The sequence below is a fragment of the Carcharodon carcharias genome, chromosome 1, assembly GCF_017639515.1.
Source record: "Carcharodon carcharias isolate sCarCar2 chromosome 1, sCarCar2.pri, whole genome shotgun sequence".
Taxonomy (NCBI): Eukaryota; Metazoa; Chordata; class Chondrichthyes; order Lamniformes; family Lamnidae; genus Carcharodon; species Carcharodon carcharias.
In genome coordinates, this window is record NC_054467.1 from 87890558 (window position 1) to 87907723 (window position 17166).

The following is a 17166-nucleotide window of genomic DNA, read 5'->3' on the forward strand; positions in this document are numbered from 1 at the left end:
GAGCCTCCTGCACCTTTTCACCAAAGCATTTCTTTAATTCATTTCAGGGAATGGGAGCTATTTTACAAACTTTGTATTTATAAGTCTAACAATTCCTTTTTGCTGACTTGAAAACAATAGATCACTGATTTTGAAAGAAAAGATTCAAGGAAATGCTGGTGGATTGTAAGCATCTCCTGTACTGTCCTGGAATTAAAGTAACTGTGGCCATCTCTTCTCATTCTGACTTGCCCTATATTCAAAAAATGAAAAGCTGCACCAACCAAAATAAAGACTGCTACAAAAGCAATATAGTGCAACGCTAGAAACTTGAAATCAGAACAGTAAGTGCCAAAAACGCTCAGCTGGCCAGGCAGCATCTGTGGAGGGAGAAACAAAGTGAACATTTCAGGTCCATCACCTTTCACCGGAGCTGGAAAAAGTTACATATCTAACACGTTGTAAAAGCAGACTTAAGCAGGGGAAGGGGAAAGATGAGGAAAAAAAGCAAAATGAAAGATCTGTATTAGGATGGAAGGCAGGAGAGATTAAATTACAAAGAGATGATGGTGTAAGGCAAACAAGGATGGTTACGGAACAATAAATGAAGTAAGGGATGGGTCTCGAGGAGCTGAAAATGATAAAAACAGAATTATTACCAGCAATTGCTGTATGAAAAAATGGGAGCAGTGGTTACGGTCTGAAATTGTTGAACTCAATGTTGGGCCTGGAGGCCTGTAAAGTGGCTAATTGAACGATGAAGTGTTGCATCCACGAGCTGCTGTTAAGCTTCATTAGAATAATTTAGGAGACTGAGGACAGAAAGGTCATAGTCGGAGTGAAATGCAGAATTAAAATGATGGTGATGGAGAGCTCAGGGTCATGCTTGCTGGCTGAATGGACATGATCTGAAAAGCGATTATCCAATCTGTGTTTGACCTCTCCAATGAAGTGGAAATCACATAGCGAGTAGCAAATATGGTTTATTAAGTTAAAAGAAAGTAATAAGAAAGTGAATAAGAAAGTAAATCATTGTTTTGCCTGAAGGATGTGTTTGCAGCTCAGGTCTCTGGACAGGAGGGATGTAAAAGGATGAGTGTTGCATTTTCTGTGCTTGCTTGTGAAGGTTCTATGGAAGGGGGTGAGGCTTGTTGGGAGTGATTGAAGAGTGGACCAGGTTTTGTGGAGGGAATGTCCCTTCTGAATACTGAAAGGGGCAGGGAAGGTGTGTTTGGTGTGGCATCATGTGGAAATAGCAGAGGATAATCCTTTATATATGGTGGCGGGTGGGGTGCAAATTGAGAACAAGGGGAACTCTATTGTGGTTCTAGGAGGGAGGAGAAAGTGTGAGAGCAGAAGTTTAGGAGATAGAATGGACATGATTGGGGACCCTGTCAGCCACAGTGGAGGAGAAGCCTTGGTTAAGGAAAGGACATATCAGAAGCACTATGGAAGATGGCATCATCAGAACAGATGTGACAGAGATGGAGAAGCTGAAAATAGAACAGAACCCTTTCAGGAAACAGGATGGGAGGAAATATAATCAACATATTTTTGTGGGAATCAGTGGGCTTATAGTCGATATTTGTTGACAGCCTATCTCCAGAAACGTAGTTGGAGATGATAGGAAAGGAAGGGAGGATTTGAAGATGGACCATGTTGTTGTGTTTTATGCATCAGAGAAATGCAGAAATGGCACACCAATTTCTTTATATATGCAGTAATTTTATTTACAATGCTTCTGAAAAGCTCTCATGCTTACGGTTTCTAGCTTTGAGTTTAGTTTCCCTTTCTCAGTTACCACACAGGCTTGACTAACAGCACGGAGAACAGTCAACAGATACACACACTCAAACACCTGACAACTGAATAACACGCATGTAGGGAGGGGGTGGAAATTGGAGGAAAAGTTGAGATGAGAGGAGGAAGTGGCGTTGATTTAGTCATAAATATACCAGAAAAAGAGGTGAGGGAAAGGAACTGAGGAGGACTAAGAAAAAGAATTTTCCATGTATCCCATGATAAAACAGGAAGAAGTAAATAGAGCTAAAGGATAAGCTGTTCAATGTGAGAACAAGTTCAATCAGGCAGAAGAGGGTGGTGGTGAGTAATGACTAGTAGTGCGCCCATTCAAGGAAGAAAAGAAACGGTAACCCTTTGGCTGGAGGATGGAGGTGGAGCGCAATTGGGCGTCCATGAAAAGGAGATGCTTTTAGCTGGGAAACTGGAAACTGTTAAAATGGTGGGTGGCATCATAAATTTGCCAACTGTAAGTGGGAAGATACTGAAGAAGAGGAGAAAAAAAATCAGGTTGAGATAGGGAGAAATAAGTTCCTTGGGTTAAGAACAGACTGAAACAATGGGTCTACCAGGGCAGCCCTGTTTGTGGACTTTAGGACGGAATACATGTGGGTTGTCAGGCATTTGGGGACTTTAGAGGCTGTGGATGGAAGCTGTCCAGAGGAAATGAGATCAGTGACAGTCTGGAAAATAATGATTTGTTGTTCTTTGATGGGACAATGATCTAGGGTAGGTAGGAGGAGGTGTAGGAGAGTTGGCATTCAGGCTCCAGAAGGTAGAGGCCTGTTCACCAAAAAACAACAGCACCACCCTTGTCAGCATGTTTATTGGTAATGTTGGGGTTGGACCTGAGAGAATAGAGTGGGGTGCAAGTTTAGAAGGGATAGATTAGAGTCAGTGATCCGAGTGGAAAAATTAAGGTGGTTGATGTTATACTGGCAAGTATTTGCCAATGAAAATATCTGGAGTGGTTAAGAGGCAAATGGAACAATAATCCTGATGGTGAGAGAAAGGTTCCACTGTGCTGAGGGATGACTCCTGGCCAAAGATATGGGCACAGAGGTGACTGAAGAAGAGGTCAACATCATGCACAGCTCAAACTTCATTGTTATGGGGTGTAAGGGGATGAAACTCAGGCTTTGCTGAGGACTAAATGTTATGTTCAGTGACCTTTCAGAAGACAAGCTGGTCAACTGACATTTAACTCTTGCCTTTTACTAGTAAAATTATGAGACCACATATTCAAAACTTTTCTAAAACTCTGTCAATGATCCTGGCAAGGCTTTTTCCAACAAATTCCTTTATCATTTTGAACAGATAATGCAGTAATATATTGAGTCCGTATGACTCTTCATCAGAACCAGTGTTCTGATGAAGAGTCATACGGACTCAAAACATTAACTCTTGTCTTCCTCCACAGATGCTGTCAGACTGCTGAGTTTTTTCAGCAATTTTTGTTCTTGTTTCAGATTTCCAGCATCCTGCAGTATTTTGCTTTTATATTTATGTAGTAATATATCTTGATTTGAAGCACATAGTTATTAAATAATTTTGCATAGCATTGTCTGAAGAAAAGAATATATGGTTCATCTGGATCTTCCATTTCCAAGAATGAAAAATAATTTAGCAAACAGGAAAATAATGTGCAGTGCTCCTTCATCAGTATATTTTTCCCAAAATGAGAAATGTAATCCATGTATTGGGAAAAGCCCCCACTGACTTTGCATCCTGTGCTATGATTATAACATCATAGTCTATAAATAAGGTTACCAGTTGGTTACTGCAGAATGCTAATTTACCTCATGACAGATGGGAGAGACCCGTAGATGATGACGACTTCCTCATGAATGGGACGAAAATTATATTCCAGAGCTACAGGCTGAGATGTCTATTTTTATCACAAGTTCCAAAACAATATATACAATTTCTTAGCCTCAGGTTAGCTGGTATTGTTCAGAGTTCCCTCTCATCAGGTATTGTCTTCCTGTCCTTTAAACCCACTGCCACCAGCCCTACCCTCAAGAAAAACAACCCTGGACCCCGCAGTCCTTGGCAGCAAGGTTATGAATAGTCTGGTCCAACTTCAGGCTGTTGCCAGGGAGAGGGATGGAGTCGGTAGCTAGGGAGTGGATTTTGGAACAGGGACCAAAGACAATGGGGGCTGACTTGTCTCAAATTTGCACTAAGTGCGGTAGCGGGCTGGTAAAATGACGTTTTACCTGCTGGCCACAATGGCAGCTTTTTATGCCGTATCATCCCAAATACGCTGCCTTAATTATGCATTCCTGGGAAACACAACATTTCCCAGGCAAACAGGCTCTCATTCGCCTGCCATGCCAGCACGCCGGGCGCCATACTTAAAGTGTAGCCGTGCGCACACCTCTCAGCGCATCCAGCATATGACTGCTCTAAAGAAGACATGGCCCTGAAAGGGAAAAAGACTGCAGCCCCCAGTTTCAATGACGCAGTGGAGACTTGCAATGATGCCCTCTACCCCTGCTCCAGCTGCAGGATGGGCAGCAACCTCACTAATCTGGCTTGGGAGGTGGTGGCAGCGGTGGTCAGCACGAATGCCCTGCAAAATAGGACAGCCACCCACTGCCGCATGAGGATGAATGATCTCCTCCATTCCGCCAGGGTAAGTCACTCTTCTCTTCACTCTCCACTCACACACTCATGAATCCATCACACATCCACAAGGCCTTCACTCACTGCCAGTGCAAGGGACATCACCATTCACTCTCTCAAACTCACCGTCATTGTTCTCATCCCGTCCATGGGACCACTCACTATCCACACAGCCAGGCATACTTATCATCTGGCCTGGCAGGCGTCTCTCTTACTCTCTCTACATCTCTATACATGCAGGACAAGCTGGCACACAACAAGAGGGAGAGGTCACTAACTGGTGGAGGAATGCCTGAAATCAAGGTCTGAAGGACTTTGAAAACAGAGCCATCCAGCTGGCCATCGAGGACCAGACCCGTTCCGTGCTGGCGGTGAGGTCGGCGGTGCTCTACCAAGTGAGGATCCAGTAGTGCAACATGCATCAGATAGCCATGCTGTGAGTGATGTGTCCTTTTCACAAGCCACTGCCATGCACTAATTATCTCCCCTTGCTTTCACAGGCACATCTGGGAAACAGCCAAGGGGGTCCATGACCCAGGGACTCCAGTCAAGCCCCGAAAAAACCTCTGAAGAGGAATCTGAAGGCACCCGACTTGAACTGTCACAGCGCTCACCCTCACCCTCCACCAGCGTAGAGACACACACCTCAGTGGGACCTAGTTTTAGAGTAGCCCCAGGATGAGCTCATCACACTTTCTGATCCATAGCAGGTGGCAGCAGGGACTTCCCAGGTTTCCGTCACTCGGAGGACTGCCGGAGGCCAGAAATTTGCTGAGTCCAAATCAGATGATGAGCCTCTAGACTCGGTCAGGTCTCAGTTGCTGGAGCTGCAAAGGCAAGCTCGGGAACATCAGGAAGGGAACTCCTCAGATTCCAAGGCACGATGGAGGAGTACATCCAATTTGGGCTGAGGTGATAGCGCCAACATGCTAACGCAGCGAGGTCAACACTGGTATGATGGTGGCTGTCATGGAGACCTTGGTCCAGGACGTCACTCCTTCACTGCTGTGTGGGCTGAACTCCATTGCCAATGTCATAGTTGGCCTCCAACAGTGTGAATGTGAGAAGGGTGTGAGTCAGCTCAATCTCACTCCAGCTACCCCTTCACCTCAAGGAGTCAGACAGGGCCCCTTAGGCTCCCATAGGGAGGATGTTCAGCAGGTGCACACTACGAGGCCATCCAACCAGGTGACTCCAAAAGTGTCCAGCCCATCCGAATCCCCTCTTCCTGTGACCCCCAGCAGCTCCAGCTCCACAGCTCGAGGAGGGTGCCACTGCCACACAGCACTGTGACACTGAAAGTAGTCCAGGGCTCTCCAGGTCTCAGTCCTCCAGAGGATGCCCATCAAGGTCATCACAGATAGGGTGTAGCAGTCAGCAGGCTGCCTCCACCTCCACTGTGGATGTCCGGGGAACACCAAGATGTAGCGGCAGGGTTAGGAAGGTTAAAAAGATGTAGTTGTAAAGCCTGGGCATGGGTGTTAATCACTTGTACATAATGTTCACTTTTGCCAATAAACTCCCAGAAATTTCTGCCTGCCTGTGGCTCCTTGTTCTGATGAACAGTGTTCATGTCACTCAGATGTGAAATCTTTCTGCACAAGATAAAGGCAGGTTCTAAGTCCAGGGCCTCATGCCTGTACTTTGTGCAATCTTCGGGCCAAAGTGATGGTCCGGCCTCACACCGATGCCTGCCCCGCGATGGTGCTTGTCATTGCAGCCATAATGTTGTAGGCAAGTGTCACAGAGTTCCGTCATTCTGTGTGCTCTCAGCACCTTTAAGGTGGGGCTGGCTCCCATCCTGTTAGCATATGTGACCAGTGATGCTGTGCTCCTGAAGGGGTCAGGTGCTGAAGGCTGACAAAGGATCAAGTGCTTCTAAAGTTTCGTTGCTATGTCTCTATGATATGACCCTGATCACAGAGCGCAAGTGAGCTGCTCTCAACCAAACAGAAACAAGACATTCTCAAAGGCTATGTGAAGATCTATGGAGTGTCCTCACTGCATGTCATCATCATCCTCCTGCAATTGAACGACTTTTAGGGCCTCCACTGCATCTCCATGACAGGAGCATTCTCACAGAGGGAATGTGTGCGGCCATACGCCAGACTGGAGTCAGAAGTTCACAAATGCAACGTGAGGATCTTATGGTTTCTCCTCACTTCATGTCGTCATCATCCTCCCCAAACCTAGCAGCTATGCGGACCTCCTGAGTGTGCCTGCCTTGTCTAGCCAGTGTGTGGGTCTCATTGCTGTCATTGTTGCCTTCGAGGACCTTCTCATCCGCAACACTGTTGATATCCTGCTCATCGGAGGATTCCTCCTGCTCCTGTATCTCCCCCTCAGCCAACTCCTCTCCCTGTTGCATCACCAGGCTGTAAAGGGTACAACAGGCGATGGCAATGTGTGACACACTCTGTGGACTATATTGCAGGGTTCCACCAGACTGGTCCAGACATCAGAAGCTCATTTTCAGCATCCCAATGGTTTGCTCCACCAAGTTGTGAGTTGCTGCATGAGCCTCATTATACCTTTGCTCTGCTGCAGTCCGAGGCCGCCGCAAGGGTGTCATCAGCCACGTCCTCTGCAGATAGTCCTTGTTCCCAATAAGCCTTCCCTGCACCCTCTGTGGACCCTGAAAGAATTTAGGGATTTGTGTCTGACCGAGAATGTAGGAGTCATGCACACTTCCTGGAAACTGTGCGCAGACCTGCAGGATGCAATTGTGGTGGTCGCACACAAGCTGCACATTTAACGAATGGAAATATTTGTGGTTGACATAGTTGACCACGTATTGCAACAAGAGATCTGAGCCCTTTGTGAGTGCAGTCGATGGCACCCTGCACCTCTGGGAAACCCAAGATCTGGGCAAATCCAATTGCTCTTGCATCCTGGCTCTCCTGGCGAAATGCATAAAGTTGTGTGCCCTTGCAAAGATGATATCCATGAGCCAACGGATGCATTTCTGGGTGGAGGCTTATGATGTCCCACAGAGGTCACCTGTGGAGTCCTGAAAGGAGCCATTTGTGTAGAAATTAAGCACCATGTTCACTTTCATGGCAGTGGATGCCCTCCATGTCTATGTGGTGCCAAATCCTGCAGTAGCTGGCAGATGTGACCAACCAGTTCCCTAGTCATGCACAGTCTTTGGCGATACTGGTTCTTGGCCATCTGCAGGAATGAAAGGCAGCGTCTATAGAGCCTGGGTCTAGCTAGGCACCGAGCAGTGGATCTTTGGTGGCGTGTGCAGGAGAACCAGCCTTCCCTTCTTCCTGAAGGTGCTGCTCCTCTGTCTGCACAACCAGATGCCTCAGTTGCTCTCTTCTCCATCGTCTTTGCTCTCTGTACACCATGAGGCATACAGCTAGTTCACCAGGCTCCATGATCCTGATGTCCTCCTCCTGCAGGACGGAAGAGTGAGATGCGTGGGTTAGCATGGGTGTACTAAGAACCTCTCTTGGTTAATTTTGAAGGCCCATTAATGCATCCTGGAGAGCACTGGCCACCACTTGAGTGGCCAGAGATTAGTGCACTGCATGGCTGTCCGAAACCTCACCTTCCTCTACCCCACTCCACCTGACCGATTGGCAGCAGCTTTGCCCACTGGACTGCATGCTGTGCTCTCAGCTCAGGTGCAGGCATTCTCCTAACCCGCACTGCAAAGTTGCACTGTTAGCTTAAAACATGGGGGAGACTGATCCAAATAAGATGATAACATTGCAAGGGGCTGTGAGCGCCTCCTCCAGTGACTGTTTCATGGCCAGCTTTAGCAAGGAGATTGTATAACATGCTCGTCATCCAACTGTTCTACAGTCCACTAAAACGCTCATTAGTTTGCAGTCTGTGCCACGGAGGTGAAAAGCTCTGGACCACTTGGTGGTACTTTCATGCCTCTGCGTTGTTTGAGTAGAAAGATAAACTAGAGGCCCAACTCCAATCATATCACTGTGGCCGCACCTGAACTGTCTGAGCTGCAGAGGAATGGTCACTTTATACAAGCAAGCACGCCAAGTGGGTGGACAATTCAGCAGGGGGGGATCAGTTCGTCTGGCTAGCCTTTTAATGATATGCAGATATATTACAATGAGGTTCCTGACATCTGATGGCGGGCCGCGTTTCCCACCATCGATGGGTTGAGTAGACGATCGCAAATTGGTTTCACGATTTTTGGCCTTCTCGCCATATTGTAGGCTCATGCCGCCGAGCACACCCAGTACCAGTGGGTACCAATGATTTGACTATGGTTGAATTTTACCATGGGCTTTGGGACTTGAAAGTCCAGCTAAAAAGTGAGTCTTGAGTGCACACTTGCCAGCAGTGGGACTGGCTAGGTGATTTTAGCACATGTGGCCCCTAGTTGGCCGCCTGTGGGCCCACCATCCAGGTAAGGGTGGCAGGCTGGCTCCTGATACTGCCAGCTCAATCAGAGAGCCCCCATTTCTAGTCCCCCAGACTGCTGCAGGCAGGCTGCCTCAAGAAGCTCACAGCTTCCGTCATTGACAAAATCCCAACAGCTATGTAAAATGGCCCCTAGCTGAGGCTTTAATTCTTTAAATTGCCAGCCCACCTCAATGGAGCAGGCAGCTGATTCTCTGCGCAGCCCACTGCTGAGAGCCATCCTGACACAACTCCCCACTATTTTACTGGCCCCTGTTCTCAGCTGGTAAAATTCAGCCCCAATTACTTCAGCCTTTCCAATATTTGTTGGAGCAAATTTCTACTCATTGGATGTTGGGCAAGCAGTCTGACAATTTTGCAGGAACAGTGGAGGAGTCAAGAGAGGTGGTTTTGAGGTAGAGCTGGCTGCCGTTAGAGTACATATGTGAAAAGTCAATGCACTGTTTGGAGGATGTTGCCAAGGGGCAGCATATAGATGAGAAATAGGAGGGGACCAAGGATACTTCCTTGGGGCACCAGAAGTAATGGTGTGGGAGCAGGAAGAGAAGCCAGTGCAAGTGATTCTCCGGTTATGATTAGGTAGATAAGCATGGAAACAGGTGTGTGTAGTCCCTCTAACCTGGAAGGCAATGGAGGAGGATGGTGTGGTCAATGACGACAAAAGCTGCAGACAGGTAAAGGACGAGGAGGGATAGAATTCCTTTGATACAGTCACATTTTCAAACTCCCTCTCTGTTCCAAAGTCCTTGAGTGTGTTGTCCCTTCCAAATCCATGCCTACCTTTCCCAATCAGGTTTCCACCCCTGCCACAGTATTGAAACAGCTCTTAATAAATCACAAATGACATCCTATCTGGCTAAAAACAATGCTATGGGAGCCAATCACTCTTCTTGGGGTGAGGTTTAATCGCCAGTCACTTACAAGGGAGGTGGAATTGTGAGGGTGGGGTTTGAAGGAAGAAAGCAGTGGGCCAATGGTTTATTCCCTGACTGTTTTGCAGGCTCGATGGAGTCAGTACTAGAACCTTGAAGCTCATTCACCTGAGGACATGTTCACCGAACCATGGGAAGAAAAAATATATATGTGTGCATGTTTTGAGCCATTGGAATTGATCCAAGGGCTTTCCCATCACTGTCTTCCCTCCTCAGTCACCATTGCTGCCCTGGTGGAGGGGAGCTTGTAACCCCAATTGCTCATCCATGACTCCACTGGGGATTGGGACCGAGGGCTTGGCAATCCCTGCCCATCACAGTATACCCTGGTGAGTGCAGCATGGCCTTGCAGGATGCTGTTGTGAGATTCTGCATGCTCTTTTGACCACTGCAATTCATATCCATGATGGCAGCAGCCTGAGCCTGCATGGATCTCCTGATCTCTGTCTGAGCTTCCAGTGCAGCACTGAGATATTGCATGGCTTCTGCCTGTGCTACAGTGGAAGCTGAGACAGTGGCTACCAGACGCTGCATCACAGTTGGAACCGCTAGAGTGGTCTTCAGGCTGGCCACCACTTCCACACTGAATGGGTTCCAAGCGCTGCACAAAGCCCTGTGCCAAGTTGGAGCCTGACTCCTTCGTGCCCCTTGACAGTGACGGAAGGCTCTGTGGCAAAGACCTTTCAGTCCACCAAGTATCTCTGTGTCTATGGTCACTAACATTCTCCTGAATAGCACCCCATCAATGTTCTTTTCTGGGTCTCTGTAATTTCATCCTTTGAAGAGCTGGCAAGTGAGTCACCCTTTCCCCTGGCCTGACTGCAGTGTGCTCCTGTCAGGCAATTCACCAACTGTAGATCCTGATTCCATACTGTCTTCTAAGGTATGCAGAGTGCCAGTACCTGAGCTGGTGACTGACAAGTGTTGGGCCAAACGACAGTGTTTTCTCATCTCTCTCTTCCTCCTGGCTATGTTGCGGCTGACTAGGTGGCAGCTCTTGGATTTCTGAAAGTATAAATGCAGAAGGAGAGGGTTGGACTGAGGTAAGGGGTTAGGAGGAAAGCAGGGGGTCCACAGTGACACTGTCTAAAGCTTTCATTTCATGCCAGATGTCATGATGTGGGTAAGGCGGGAGTTGACAAGGAGCATAAGGCAGTAATTTAACATCATCCTGAATGTCCTTGGCACTGCTAGATGCCATGGTCTCTGTTGCAGCTGGCCTGATGACTTGGAGTATCATCTCCTCAATTGGGCTGAGCGGATGGAATTGTGGTGGTCCATCACCACCCCTCCACTCCTGCTTCACTTCCCTGGTTCTCCTATTAAGGACCACCTTGTCTTGCAAGAGAGAGGAGAGAATGTCAATGATTATGTGTTTCGGTGATGTGCCTGTCAAAGCTGAATAGCTTGAGGTTTGTGTAGACAGTGAGAGGCGAGTGTGAGGGTTACATCATTGGAATTTGTGTGTGTTAGGAATTAGGGCTAGTTGAAGTGAGTTATATTTGTATTTATATGTATTGGGAATGAGTTTTAGCTTTAAGTTTATGTTTAATTTGTATTTCTGTTTTGGTGTGTTAAGAAAGGGAGGAACTTGATTTTTAGTTTCACTTTAAAGGACGCCTGCATTTTAATGAGATTTTATGACTCTTGAAGGGGAGTTAAAACAAACACAAGGTAGAAAAACTGTGCTGTTAGAGGCCCACAGACAAAAGGTGAAATAGAACAGTTTTTAGTTCAGTTGAAGCTGGGAGAGGCTGGACACAGCATATGGAACTGCAGAGAGAGCAGATTTCACAAGAGTCCCAAAAGGTCCCAAAATCAAGAAGTGAGACAGAAAGGAGGGATCCCAAGAAGATGTTCTAGTCAAAGGATGTCTAGAAAAGGTTCTATTCAGTGGAACTGAAATTAAGGAGCAGAGAGGAAGGCTCCAAGCTTAAAGGGAGAAAGCTACAGGACATAGACTTAAAACAAAATCGGCTTGCAAGAAGCCAGGAGATCCAAGGAGATAACCAAAAGTCTCTTTACTATGGAAGTGTGAAGCGGTGGTACTCATTGGCATGACTGAGTATCTGAGAGAGAATTCACGGAAATAATTTTAAATGGACCCTTGTGGAAAGCATCCGAGAGAAAGCATTATTTGGGAGAAGATTCCAAAGTGAGTTCTCTGAGAGTGGACATTGGAAACCCTCGTGTGAAAGTTTCATTTCATGAGACCGGTTGGCTCACAGTGTGACAAGTGTCTGGGCGAGTGGATAAGAGATCCATAGCATCTGTTTGGGGTGGTATCTGTCACTTGGTTTCAGAGGTGGTGTGTCTAACCACAGGTCACCTATTGGTTTACATGGAATGTGTACTTACTGCGAACATTAGAGTATAAGATAGAGTTTTTGTAACTTGTGTTATTCTTATGGATCTGTATATGTGAAGCGAAAAAGATTGGTGAAGAGGTATGTGAAGAGAAAAAGATTGGTGAAGACAAATGTAGGTCCCTTACAGTCAGAAACAGGGGAATTTATAATGGGGAACAAAGAAATGGCTGACCAACTAAATACATATTTTGGTTTTGTCTTCACAAAGGAGGACACAAATAACATATCAGAAATGTTGGGGAACACAGGGTTTAGTGAGAGGGAGGAACCGAAAGAAATCAGTATTAGTAGGGAAATGGTGTTGGGGAAATTGATGGGATTGAAGGCCGATAAATCCCCGGAGCCTGATAACCTACTTCCCAGAGTACTTAAGGAAGTGGCCCTAGAAATGGTGAATGCATTGGTGGTCATCTTCCTAGATTCTATAGACTCCAGAACAGTTCCTACAGATTGGAGGGTAGCTAATGTAACCCTACTATTTAAAAAGGGAGGCAGAGAGAAAACAGGGAATTATAGACCAGTCAGCCTGACGTCGGTAGTGGGGAAAAATTCTGGAGTCCATTATAAAAGATTTAATAGCTGAGCACATGGAAAACAGTGGCAGAATCGGACAGAGTCAGCATGGATTTATCAGGGGGAAATCATGCTTGACAAATCTCCTGGAATTTTTCGAGGATGTAACTAGTAGAGTTGATGAGCGGGAGCCAGTGGATGTGGTTTATTTGGACTTTCAGAAGGTTTTCGACAAAGTCCCACATAAGAGATTGGCATGTAAAATTAAAGCGCATGGGATTGTGGGTAGTGTATTGAGATGGATAGAAAACTGGTTGGCAGACAGGATACAAATAGTAGGATTAAACGGGTCTTTTTCTGAATGGCAGGCAGTGACTAGTGGGGTACTGCAGGGATTGGTGCTGGGACCCCAGTTATTCACAATATATATTAATGATTTAGATGAGAGAACTAAATGTAATATCTCCAAATTTGCAGATGACACAAAACTGGGTGGGAGGGCTAGCTGTGAGGAGGATGCAGAGATGCTTCAGTGTGATTTGGACAAGCTGAGTGAGTGGACAAATGCATGGCAGATGCAATATAATGTGGATAAATGTGAGGTTATCCACTTTGGTAGCAAAAACAGGAAGGCAGATTATTATCTGAATGGCTATAAATTGAGAGAGGGGAATGTGCAACGAGACCTGGGTGTCCTTGTCCACTAGTCGCTGAAGGTAAGCATGCAGGTGCAGAAGGCGGTGAAGAAAGCCTTCTGGCCTTCATAGCCAGAGGATTCGAGTACTGAAAGAGGGATGTCTTGCTGCAATTGTACAGGGCCTTGGTGAGACCACACCTGGAATATTGTGTGCAGTTTTGCTCTCCTTATCTGAGGAAGGATGTACTTGCTATAGACGGAGTGCAACAAAGGTTTACCCGACTGATTCCTGGGATGGCGGGACTGACATATGAGGAGAGATTGAGTCGATTAGGATTATATTCTCAGAAGAATGAGAGGGGATCTCATAGAAACCTATAAAATTCTAACAGGACTAGACAGGGTAGATGCAGGAAGGATGTTCCCAATGGTGGGGAAGTCCAGAACCAGGGGTCACAGTCTGAGGATATGGGCAGACCATTTAGGACTGAGATGAGGAGAAATTTCTTCACCCAGAGAGTGGTGAGCCTGTGGAATTTGTTACCACAGAAAGTAGTTGAGAACAAAACATTGTATGTTTTCAAGAAGGAATTAGATGTAGCTCTTGGGGCAAAAGGGATCAAAGGGTATGGGGAGAAAGCGGGAGCAGGCTATTGAGTTGGATGATCAGCCATGATCATAATGAATGGCGGAGCAGGCTCGAAGGGCCGAATAGCCTACTGCTGCTCCTAATTTCTATGTTTCTGTATCTGTAAAGATATGGTTGCGAATGAAGGAGTAGTGTAACATAGTCCATCTTTTTCTTGTTAAAAGTACATCAGCAGACTCTGTGACTCTGTTTAGGAGCCGTCTTCCACATTTCGAAACAAAAAAAAATTAGGACCTATCAAGCCAGATTCTGCCCAGGGAGATTGGTGGGTATGAGATGTCATGTGAAAATGCATTCACTGATCTTGACTGCATGTGTTTGGTCATTAAACATCTCCTGGTACTGCTGCCAGGTTCTCAGGGCTAGGCTCTAGGCATTTGCCTCCCTTACCATCTGCTCCCATTTCTAAAGGGCCTGGTATAAAGGCCTGGCCCCCCACTGATCCCACCTTCCCATGGAAAAACACCTCTCCTTGAGGCCACTTCCAATTCAAGCAGAATACCGTGGATGCTGTTGATTGGAAATAAAAAAGAAAATGCTGGAAATACACAGCAGGTCAGGCAGTATCTGCGGAGGGAGAAACAGAATTAATGTTGCAGGTCAATGACGTTTTATCAGAACTCTAACACTAGTGCCTTGAGTGCAGCATCTGAAAACCTTGGACCCCCTTCCATGGTCTGGTATTCTTTGTTCCTTCACTTTACCTGTATCATTTGAGTTATTTGCAGTCTTCAGTTATCCAGTGCAGCTTCCCTTTAAGAACGATATACTGCCTTGAAGGCGAGTTAGAATCCATGTTAGCCTTGCCTCCGTGGCCCCCTGTTGTTGTGCAGCCAACCAGCAGTGTGGGTCATGCATGGCAAAATGTAAATGAGGAGGCAGCACAAAGTTTACATGCTACAAAGAATAAAGAAGTCTTGCTACAATTGTAAAGGGTTTTGGTGAGACCACGTCTGGAATACTGTGTGCAGTGTTGGTCAGCACGTTTAAGAAAGGATTTATTTGCATTGGAGGTGGTACAGGGAAGATTCATGAGATGGGTCCCTGGGATGAGGTAGTCATCCTGTGATGAGAGGCTAAGTAAATTGGGCATATATTCTTTGGAGTTTAGAAGAATGAGAGGTGATCTCAATGAAACCTACAAAATTTTGAAGGGGCTTGATAGGGTAGACAATGAGACACCGTTTCTGCTGGTTGGAGAATCTAAAACACGGGAGCACGGTTTCAGGATAAAGGGACCAATCATTTAGGACTGAGATGAGGTGAAATTATTATACTCAAAGTGTTGTGAATCTTTGGAATTCTGCATCCCAGCGAGTTGTGGATGCTCCATCTTTGAGAACATTTAAGGCTGAGATGGACAGACTTTTGATATCTCAGGGAATTAAGGGAGATGGGGAATGGGCAGGAAAATGGAGCTGAAGCCCAAGATCAGCCATGATCATGCTGATTGGCAGAGCAGGTTCAACAGGCCATATGGTCTTCTCCAGCTTCTAGTTCTTGTGTGCCTGAAAAACTGCGCACACAATTTTTTAGCCCTTTTGAGTCCAATTTATTTAACCTAACAAACAACAGGGGGATGAAGAACAATATTAAAATTATCAAATCTATTTTTCTACATAGACTCCACCCTTACATTAAAACAAGGTAGATCTGCACCTCAACTCTATTTATCTGTCTTTGCTGCATATCGTTTGATACATTTATCTAATAAAAATGTATCTCACTTCTCACTCTTTCTAGAACTCTTCAATTGTCGTAGTATCCACAACCTTTGTGTGCGTGCGGCCGGTGGTATGTGGTGGGTGGGGGGGAGGTGGCAGGGGGGCTGGGGAGGATTGGATGGGAGAAGTTCTTGATTTCCACTATGCTTTGTATGAAAAACCTCTTTCAGTTTTCATTTCTAAATTGCCTGGCTCTAATTTTAAGGCCATGTTCCCTTGCTCTTGATTCCCCCCACCTACTCTATCAATATTATAACGTCATAACAATCCTTTTAACATGTTAAACACTTCGATTAGATCTTCTACACTCTAGGGAATATAAGCCAAATTTACACTCCCAGGGAGTGTTTTTATTTTCAAAGCCATATGAAAGAGAAGAGATGGGGCTACTTTATGATAACATTCCTCTCGGCTTTCTGAAAACATTGCTACTTCCTCCTAGGTATTTGGAATCATAAATCCTCTGGCAGAATCATAGGCTTGTTTGAAAATTGGTCACAGTGAGCTTGTTGCATCCTTTCTTTATCTTCTCCATCTTTTGATCTGACTTTGCCACATTCACTGTGGTTTTCAGGCTGTTCTCACAGTTTGTGGATTCCAGCCAGGGCTCAGTTTGAGAAAAACTTGAGGGTTCATGGCACAGTGAATTTTAATAAAATGGCAGGTGTGAGATGTTCAAGGCAAGAGCACAATTGCATTCTCGTCTCAAGGCACTGCTGTCAGCTTCTCCCTTAGCGCATTCGATTTGCATTTGAAATCTTCGAGGGCATCTAGAAAGAGCCAACTATCTGATCCAGAAATTAATGAAGCATTCACCCAGCTGAGTTCACAAATAGTGGGAATAATTCAGCCTGACTCTAAAAGATGCATACGTTCATTTACTCACTTACTTCAGCCAAGTTGTAGCAGTCCCAAGAGCATGATGCATGGAGGCTGCCAATGTAAATTAACTTAAGTGTTTCTTTCATCACAGGTAGCCCCTTTACTTCTTTGCCTTTCAGTTGTTTCTTTAACCATAAGGAAAAGGGATTTATCACTTTCGGCACAGAAACTAATATTATAGTTCTCATTTTAACTTAATCATAGCATTTTACAGTACTGAAAAAGAGCATTTTTTCCATTACAATTGCACTACTTCTTGTAAAGAGCTACCTACTTAATTCAATTTCTGTACTTTCCCCATACCATTTTATTTTTCCCTTTTTAACTGTGGTCTCAGCTGGTAGCACACTTGCCTCTCAGCCAGGTGATGGATTCAAGACCCACTCCAGGACTTGAGCACAAAAATTAAGACTGATACTCCAGTGCCATACAGAAGGGGTGCTGCACTATTGTAGGTTCTGTTTTTCAGGTGAGATGTTCAACAGGATGGACTTAAAAGATCCTGTGGCACTATTTTGAAGAAGTGCAGGGGAGTTGTTCTCGGTGTCCTGGCCAATATTTATCGCTCAATCAACATCACAAAAACAGATTATCTGGTCATTATTACATTGTTGTTTGTGGGAGTTTGCTATGTGCACATTGGCTGCCGCATTTC

The 17166-nt window shown here is 45.7% G+C and overlaps 1 protein-coding gene across 13 annotated transcripts in view; it reads left to right on the forward strand.

Moving 5' to 3' along the window:
- Positions 1-17166, forward strand: part of ank2b (ankyrin 2b, neuronal) — an 882930-nt gene that overhangs the window by 587435 nt on the left and 278329 nt on the right. The window lies entirely within an intron of this gene.